The sequence below is a fragment of the Ranitomeya imitator genome, chromosome 4, assembly GCF_032444005.1.
Source record: "Ranitomeya imitator isolate aRanImi1 chromosome 4, aRanImi1.pri, whole genome shotgun sequence".
Taxonomy (NCBI): Eukaryota; Metazoa; Chordata; class Amphibia; order Anura; family Dendrobatidae; genus Ranitomeya; species Ranitomeya imitator.
The window spans coordinates 226,782,731-226,791,130 of NC_091285.1; positions in this window are offsets into that span (position 1 = coordinate 226,782,731).

Genomic DNA, 8,400 nt, shown 5'->3' on the forward strand with positions numbered 1-8,400 from the left:
GAAGATATTATGCATGAAGGACTGAAAAACAGATGGAGCATTAGTGAGCCCGAATGGCATCACAAGGTATTCAAAATGGCCTTCAGGCCTATTAAACGCAGTTTTCCATTCATCACCCTGCTTAATACGAACAAGATTATATGCCCCCCGAAGGTCAATCTTCGTAAACCAACTAGCCCCCTTAATCCTAGCAAACAAATCGGAAAGCAAAGGTAAAGGGTATTGAAACTTGACCGTGATCTTATTCAAGAGGCGATAATCAATACAGGGTCTCAAGGAGCCATCCTTCTTAGCAACAAAAAAAAATCCCGCTCCCAATGGTGAAGAAGATGGCCGAATATGCCCTTTCTCCAAAGACTCCTTAACATAACTCCGCATGGCGGTATGTTCAGGCACAGACAGGTTGAAAAGTTGGCCCTTAGGAAACTTACAGCCTGGAATCAAGTCAATAGCACAATCACAGTCCCTGTGCGGTGGAAGGGAACTGGACTTGGGCTCATCGAATACATCCTGAAATCAAACAAAAACTCTGGAATTTCAGAAGAGGAAGAAGAGGAGATTGACATCAAAGGAACATCATTATTAACCCCCTGACAACCCCAACTAGTCACAGACATAGACTTCCAATCCAACACAGGATTATGTACCTGCAACCACGGAAAACCCAGCACGATAGCATCATGCAAATTATGCAACACCAGAAATCGACAATCTTCCTGATGGGCTGGCGCCATGCGCATGGTCACCTGTGTCCGAAACTGGGGCTTATTTTTAGCCAAAGGTGTAGCATCAATGCCCCTTAAAGGAATAGGGTTCTGCAAAGGCTGCAAGGGAAACCACAACGCCTGGCAAACTCAAAGTCCATTAAGTTCAAGGCGGCACCTGAATCCACAAACGCCATGACAGAAAATGATGACAAGGGGCAGATCAAGGACACAGATAACAGAAATTTAGGTTGTACAGTACTGATGGTAAATGAACTAGCGATCCTCTTTGTCCGCTTAGGGCAGACTGAAATGACATGAGAAGCGTCGCCACAATAATAACACAACCTATTCTGACGTCTGAATCCTTGTCGTTCCGTTCTAGACAGAATCCTATCACACTGCATTGGCTCAAGAATCTGCTCTGAAGACAACGCCACAGCGTGCACAGTTCTGCGCTCCCACAAGAGCCGGTCAATCTGAATGGCCAGAGACATAGAATCACTCAGACCGAAAGGAGTGGGAAACCCCACCATAAAATCTTTAATGGATTCAGAAAGACCCTTTCTGAAAATTGCCGCCAAAGCATCATCATTCCATTTAGTCAACACAGACCATTTTCTAAATTTCTGACAATACAATTCTGTCGCCTCTTGACCCTGAGACAGGGCCAACAAGGTTTTCTCCGCTTGATCCACAGAATTCGGTTCATCATATAATAATCCTAAAGCCTGAAAAAAGGAGTCTACATTAAGCAAAGCCGGATTCCCAGATTCCAGGGAAAATGCCCAATCCTGTGGATCGCCACGCAGCAGGGAGATGATGATTTTAACTTGTTGAATGGAATCACCGGAGCATCGAGGTCTCAAAGCAAAAAACAGTGTACAGTTGTTTTTAAAACTCAAAAATTTGGACCTGTCACCAAAAAACAAATCAGGAGTAGGAAACTTCGGCTCTAAAACAGGAGTCTGAACAATATAATGAGAAATACCCTGTACCCTAGCAGCAAGCTGGTCTACACGAGAAGCTAATTCCTGAACATCCATACTAGCACAAGACTCCTCAGTCACCCAGAGAAAAAGAGGGAAGAGAAGACAAAGCAGACTGCAGAAAGAAAATGGCTCAACACCTTTCTTCCCTTCTTCTGAGATGCATTTAACTCATTATAGGCCAGTTGTACTGTTATGATCCGGTGACCTTGGAGCCGCATGAAACTTTCTCTGGAGTAGGTGGAAACTGTACTGACCGCAAATCCTGAACTAACACCGCAACTAGAAGTAGCCGTGGGGTGTGCCTAACAAACCCTAGACACCTCGACACAGCCGGAGGACTAAATACCCCTATAGATGGAAATAGGAATTCTACCTTGCCTCAGAGCAGAACCCCAAAGGATAGGCAGCCCCCCACGAATATTGACTGTGAGTAGGAGAGGAAAGACACACGCAGGCAGAAAACAGGATTTAGCAAAAGAGGTCACTCTAGCTAAATAGGAAAGGATAGGACAGAATACTAAGCGGTCAGTATTAAAACCCTTCCAAAAATATCCACAGCAGATAAAACAAAAAATTCCACCATCTAACTAAAGACGTGGAACGTATATCTGCAACTCCTGAGAATCCAACAAGACTGAGAAAATACTGACACAATCTAAGCTGGACAAGAAAAAACAAATGAATAGCACTGAATTATCAAGCATACAGCATGTGTGCCACAGAAACAAAACCAGACACTTATCTTTGCTGATTTGGCAGCAAGGCAGGAGGAACCAGACAGAGGTCCAACACCTCCCAACAACCATGGACAACTGGCAAGGACTAATGAATCCTGCACACCTAAATACCCCAGTCAGAACAGCAATCAGCAGATACACCTGACGAGGACTGCAACCCAGGGACAACTGCATTACCACCTACAACCACCGGAGGGAGCCCAAAAGCAGAATTCACAACAGTAGTCCATCAGGGCTTTGAAAGCTTCGCTTTCAACTAATCGGTAGGGCATCATCTCTAACGAGATTAGTCTACCAATGTGGGCATTCAAACCCTATGTACGCGGATGCGAGGATGAGTACTTCCTTTTCCTAATGAGAGTCTCATGTAGGGTGAGCTGGACTGGAGAGCTGCAGATGGTGGAACTAGCGGGGGTGCCGGTGGACATGGCAGACTGAGAGAGGGTTGGAGATGGTATTCTTGCTGGTGCCCTACATGCAGTGTTTCCTACCACGAACCTGGTGATTCCCTGACTGCTTTGGCCTGGCGACGCAACCTGCACATTTACTGCAGGTGGTGCGGTAAACGGTGGGCTTACAGTGAGGGAAGGGATGTAGCGTTGCTGACTAGCTTCATTGGCAGAGGGTGCTACAACCTTAAGGGACGTTTGGTAGTTAGTCCAGGCTTGCAAGTGCATGGTGGTTAAATGTCTACGCATGCAACTTGTATTTACATAGTAACATAGTAACATAGTTAGGCCGAAAAAAGACATTTGTCCATCCAGTTCAGCCTATATTCCATCATAATAAATACCCAGATCTACGTCCTTCTACAGAACCTAATAATTGTATGATACAATATTGTTCTGCTCCAGGAAGACATCCAGGCCTCTCTTGAACCCCTCGACTGAGTTCGCCATCACCACCTCCTCAGGCAAGCAATTCCAGATTCTCACTGCCCTAACAGTAAAGAATCCTCTTCTATGTTGGTGGAAAAACCTTCTCTCCTCCAGACGCAAAGAATGCCCCCTTGTGCCCGTCACCTTCCTTGGTATAAACAGATCCTCAGCGAGATATTTGTATTGTCCCCTTATATACTTATACATGGTTATTAGATCGCCCCTCATTCGTCTTTTTTCTAGACTAAATAATCCTAATTTCGCTAATCTATCTGGGTATTGTAGTTCTCCCATCCCCTTTATTAATTTTGTTGCCCTCCTTTGTACTCTCTCTAGTTCCATTATATCCTTCCTGAGCACCGGTGCCCAAAACTGGACACAGTACTCCATGTGCGGTCTAACTAGGGATTTGTACAGAGGCAGTATAATGCTCTCATCATGTGTATCCAGACCTCTTTTAATGCACCCCATGATCCTGTTTGCCTTGGCAGCTGCTGCCTGGCACTGGCTGCTCCAGGTAAGTTTATCATTAACTAGGATCCCCAAGTCCTTCTCCCTGTCAGATTTACCCAGTGGTTTCCCGTTCAGTGTGTAATGGTGATATTGATTCCCTCTTCCCATGTGTATAACCTTACATTTATCATTGTTAAACCTCATCTGCCACCTTTCAGCCCAAGTTTCCAACTTATCCAGATCCATCTGTAGCAGAATACTATCTTCTCTTGTATTAACTGCTTTACATAGTTTTGTATCATCTGCAAATATCGATATTTTACTGTGTAAACCTTCTACCAGATCATTAATGAATATGTTGAAGAGAACAGGTCCCAATACTGACCCCTGCGGTACCCCACTGGTCACAGCGACCCAGTTAGAGACTATACCATTTATAACCACCCTCTGCTTTCTATCACTAAGCCAGTTACTAACCCATTTACACACATTTTCCCCCAGACCAAGCATTCTCATTTTGTGTACCAACCTCTTGTGCGGCACGGTATCAAACGCTTTGGAAAAATCGAGATATACCACGTCCAATGACTCACCGTGGTCCAGCCTATAGCTTACCTCTTCATAAAAACTGATTAGATTGGTTTGACAGGAGCGATTTCTCATAAACCCATGCTGATATGGAGTTAAACAGTTATTCTCATTGAGATAATCCAGAATAACATCCCTCAGAAACCCTTCAAATATTTTACCAACAATAGAGGTTAGACTTACTGGCCTATAATTTCCAGGTTCACTTTTAGAGCCCTTTTTGAATATTGGCACCACATTTGCTATGCGCCAGTCCTGCGGAACAGACCCTGTCTCTATAGAGTCACTAAAAATAAGAAATAATGGTTTATCTATTACATTACTTAGTTCTCTTAGTACTCGTGGGTGTATGCCATCCGGACCCGGAGATTTATCTATTTTAATCTTATTTAGCCGATTTCGCACCTCTTCTTGGGTTAGATTGGTGACCCTTAATATAGGGTTTTCATTGTTTCTTGGGATTTCACCTAGCATTTCATTTTCCACCGTGAATACCGTGGAGAAGAAGGTGTTTAATATGTTACCTTTTTCCTCGTCATCTACAACCATTCTTTCCTCACTATTTTTTAAGGGGCCTACATTTTCAGTTTTTATTCTTTTACTATTGATATAGTTGAAGAACAGTTTGGGATTAGTTTTACTCTCCTTAGCAATGTGCTTCTCTGTTTCCTTTTTGGCAGCTTTAATTAGTTTTTTAGATAAAGTATTTTTCTCCCTATAGTTTTTTAGAGCTTCAATGGTGCCATCCTGCTTTAGTAGTGCAAATGCTTTCTTTTTACTGTTAATTGCCTGTCTTACTTCTTTGTTTAGCCACATTGGGTTTTTCCTATTTCTAGTCCTTTTATTCCCACAAGGTATAAACCGCTTACACTGCCTATTTAGGATGTTCTTAAACATTTCCCATTTATTATCTGTATTCTTATTTCTGAGGATATTGTCCCAGTCTACCAGATTAAGGGCATCTCTAAGCTGTTCAAACTTTGCCTTCCTAAAGTTCAATGTTTTTGTGACTCCCTGACAAGTCCCCCTAGTGAAAGACAGGTGAAACTGTACAATATTGTGGTCGCTATTTCCTAGATGCCCGACCACCTGCAGATTTGTTATTCTGTCAGGTCTATTAGATAGTATTAGGTCTAAAAGTGCTGCTCCTCTGGTTGGATTCTGCACCAATTGTGAAAGATAATTTTTCTTGGTTATTAGCAGAAACCTGTTGCCTTTATGGGTTTCACAGGTTTCTGTTTCCCAGTTAATATCCGGGTAGTTAAAGTCCCCCATAACCAGGACCTCATTATGGGTTGCAGCTTCATCTATCTGCTTTAGAAGTAGACTTTCCATGCTTTCTGTTATATTTGGGGGTTTGTAACAGACCCCAATGAGAATTTTGTTACCATTTTTCCCTCCATGAATTTCAACCCATATGGACTCGACATCCTCATTCCCTTCGCTAATATCCTCCCTTAAAGTGGACTTTAGACAAGACTTTACATAGAGACAAACCCCTCCTCCTCTCCGATTTTTACGATCCTTTCTAAACAGACTGTAACCCTGTAAGTTAACTGCCCAGTCATAGCTTTCATCTAACCATGTCTCGGTTATTCCCACTATGTCAAAGTTACCTGTAGATATTTCTGCTTCTAGTTCTTCCATCTTGTTTGTCAGGCTTCTGGCGTTTGCGAGCATGCAGTTTAGAGGATTTTGTTTTGTTCCAATCTCCTCACTGTGGATTGTTTTAGAAATGTTCTTACCTCCCTTCAGAGTATGTTTTCCTGGGTCGTCTTTGTTCGAGTCTAATGTTTTTCTTCCCGTCCCCTCTTCTTCAAGTTTAACGCCCTCCTGATGAGTGTAGCGAGTCTTCTGGCGAATGTGTGTTTCCCAGGTTTGTTGAGGTGTAGTCCGTCTCTGGCGAGGAGTCCATCATACCAATAATTCACACCGTGGTCCAGGAATCCAAATCCTTGTTGTCTGCACCATCGTCTTAGCCAGTTGTTTGCATCAAGGATCCTGTTCCATCTCCTGGTGCCATGCCCGTCTACTGGAAGGATAGAAGAAAAAACTACCTGTGCATCCAGTTCCTTTACTTTCTTCCCCAACTCTTCAAAGTCCTTGCAGATTGTCGGTAGGTCCTTCCTTGCCGTGTCATTGGTGCCAACATGTATCAGAAGAAATGGGTGGACGTCCTTGGAGCTGAAGAGCTTTGGTATCCTATCGGTCACATCCTTGATCATCGCACCTGGAAGGCAGCATACTTCTCTTGCAGTTATGTCCGGTCTGCAGATGGCTGCTTCTGTGCCTCTCAGTAGTGAGTCTCCCACCACCACCACTCTTCGTTGCTTCTTGGCTGTACTTTTTGCTGTCACTTGTTGCTGTGTGCCCTTTTCTTTTTTGCTTGCTGGTATTGCTTCATTCTTAGGTGTGCCATCTTCATCCTCTACAAAGATTTGATATCGGTTCTTCAGTTGTGTGGTTGGTGATTTCTCCATGGTCTTCTTGCTTCTTTTGGTCACATGCTTCCACTCATCTGCTTTTGGAGGTTCTCTGACACTTTTTTCACCTTCTGTGACCAGTAGAGATGCTTCTGTTCTGTCTAGAAAGTCTTCATTCTCTTTGATGAGTTTCAAAGTTGCTATTCTTTCTTCCAGACCCCGCACCTTTTCTTCTAAAAGGGCCACTAGTCTACACTTCTGACAGGTGAAATTGGATTCTTCTTCTGGTCGATCTGTGAACATGTAGCACATGCTGCAGCTCACCATGTAGGTTGTCACATCTGCCATGTTGCTCCTAGATCCTGCTGACTTGCTGTGTGTTTTCCTTCTTGTGTAATCTACTCAGCCAAGCTCTCTTGCAATATTAGATTTTTAACATTCTGACCTCTGCTTAAGGTACTTGAACATTTTTGACAGATGACTTTGCGCTGATCATTTGGATGTTGTTTAAAAAAAATGCCAGACTGCACTCTTCCTACTATCTGATACCTTTTCAGGCATTGCAGACTGAGCTTCTTTAACCGGATGGCCACGCTGTCCTACAACTGCTTTTGGTTTTGCCACATGTTTTTGGCCAGATACGGGCCTGGCAGATGGAACCTGTTGCGATGTTGATGCTTGCTGCGGCTCCTCCTCCTCCGCTTCAGAGCTACTGCCGCCTGCACCCTGTTCCCCCAATGGCTGCCAATCGGGGTTAACAACTGGGTCATCTATGACCTCCTCTTCTATGTCGTGTGCAACTTCCTCTGTGTCAACGTGTAAGCCGGTGCTATAGCGTTCGTGACGGGGCTCTATAGTTTCATCAGGGTCAGATTCTGGATCAGTAGAAATAGGAAAAACCCAATGTGGCTAAACAAAGAAGTAAGACAGGCAATTAACAGTAAAAAGAAAGCATTTGCACTACTAAAGCAGGATGGCACCATTGAAGCTCTAAAAAACTATAGGGAGAAAAATACTTTATCTAAAAAACTAATTAAAGCTGCCAAAAAGGAAACAGAGAAGCACATTGCTAAGGAGAGTAAAACTAATCCCAAACTGTTCTTCAACTATATCAATAGTAAAAGAATAAAAGCTGAAAATGTAGGCCCCTTAAAAAATAGTGAGGAAAGAATGGTTGTAGATGACGAGGAAAAAGCTAACATATTAAACACCTTCTTCTCCACGGTATTCACGGTGGAAAATGAAATGCTAGGTGAAATCCCAAGAAACAATGAAAACCCTATATTAAGGGTCACCAATCTAACCCAAGAAGAGGTGCGAAATCGGCTAAATAAGATTAAAATAGATAAATCTCCGGGTCCGGATGGCATACACCCACGAGTACTAAGGGAACTAAGTAATGTAATAGATAAACCATTATTTCTTATTTTTAGGGACTCTATAGCGACAGGATCTGTTCCGCAGGACTGGCGCATAGCAAATGTGGTGCCAATATTCAAAAAGGGCTCTAAAAGTGAACCTGGAAATTATAGGCCAGTAAGTCTAACCTCTATTGTTGGTAAAATATTTGAAGGGTTTCTGAGGGATGTTATTCTGGATTATCTCAATGAGAATAACTGTTTAAC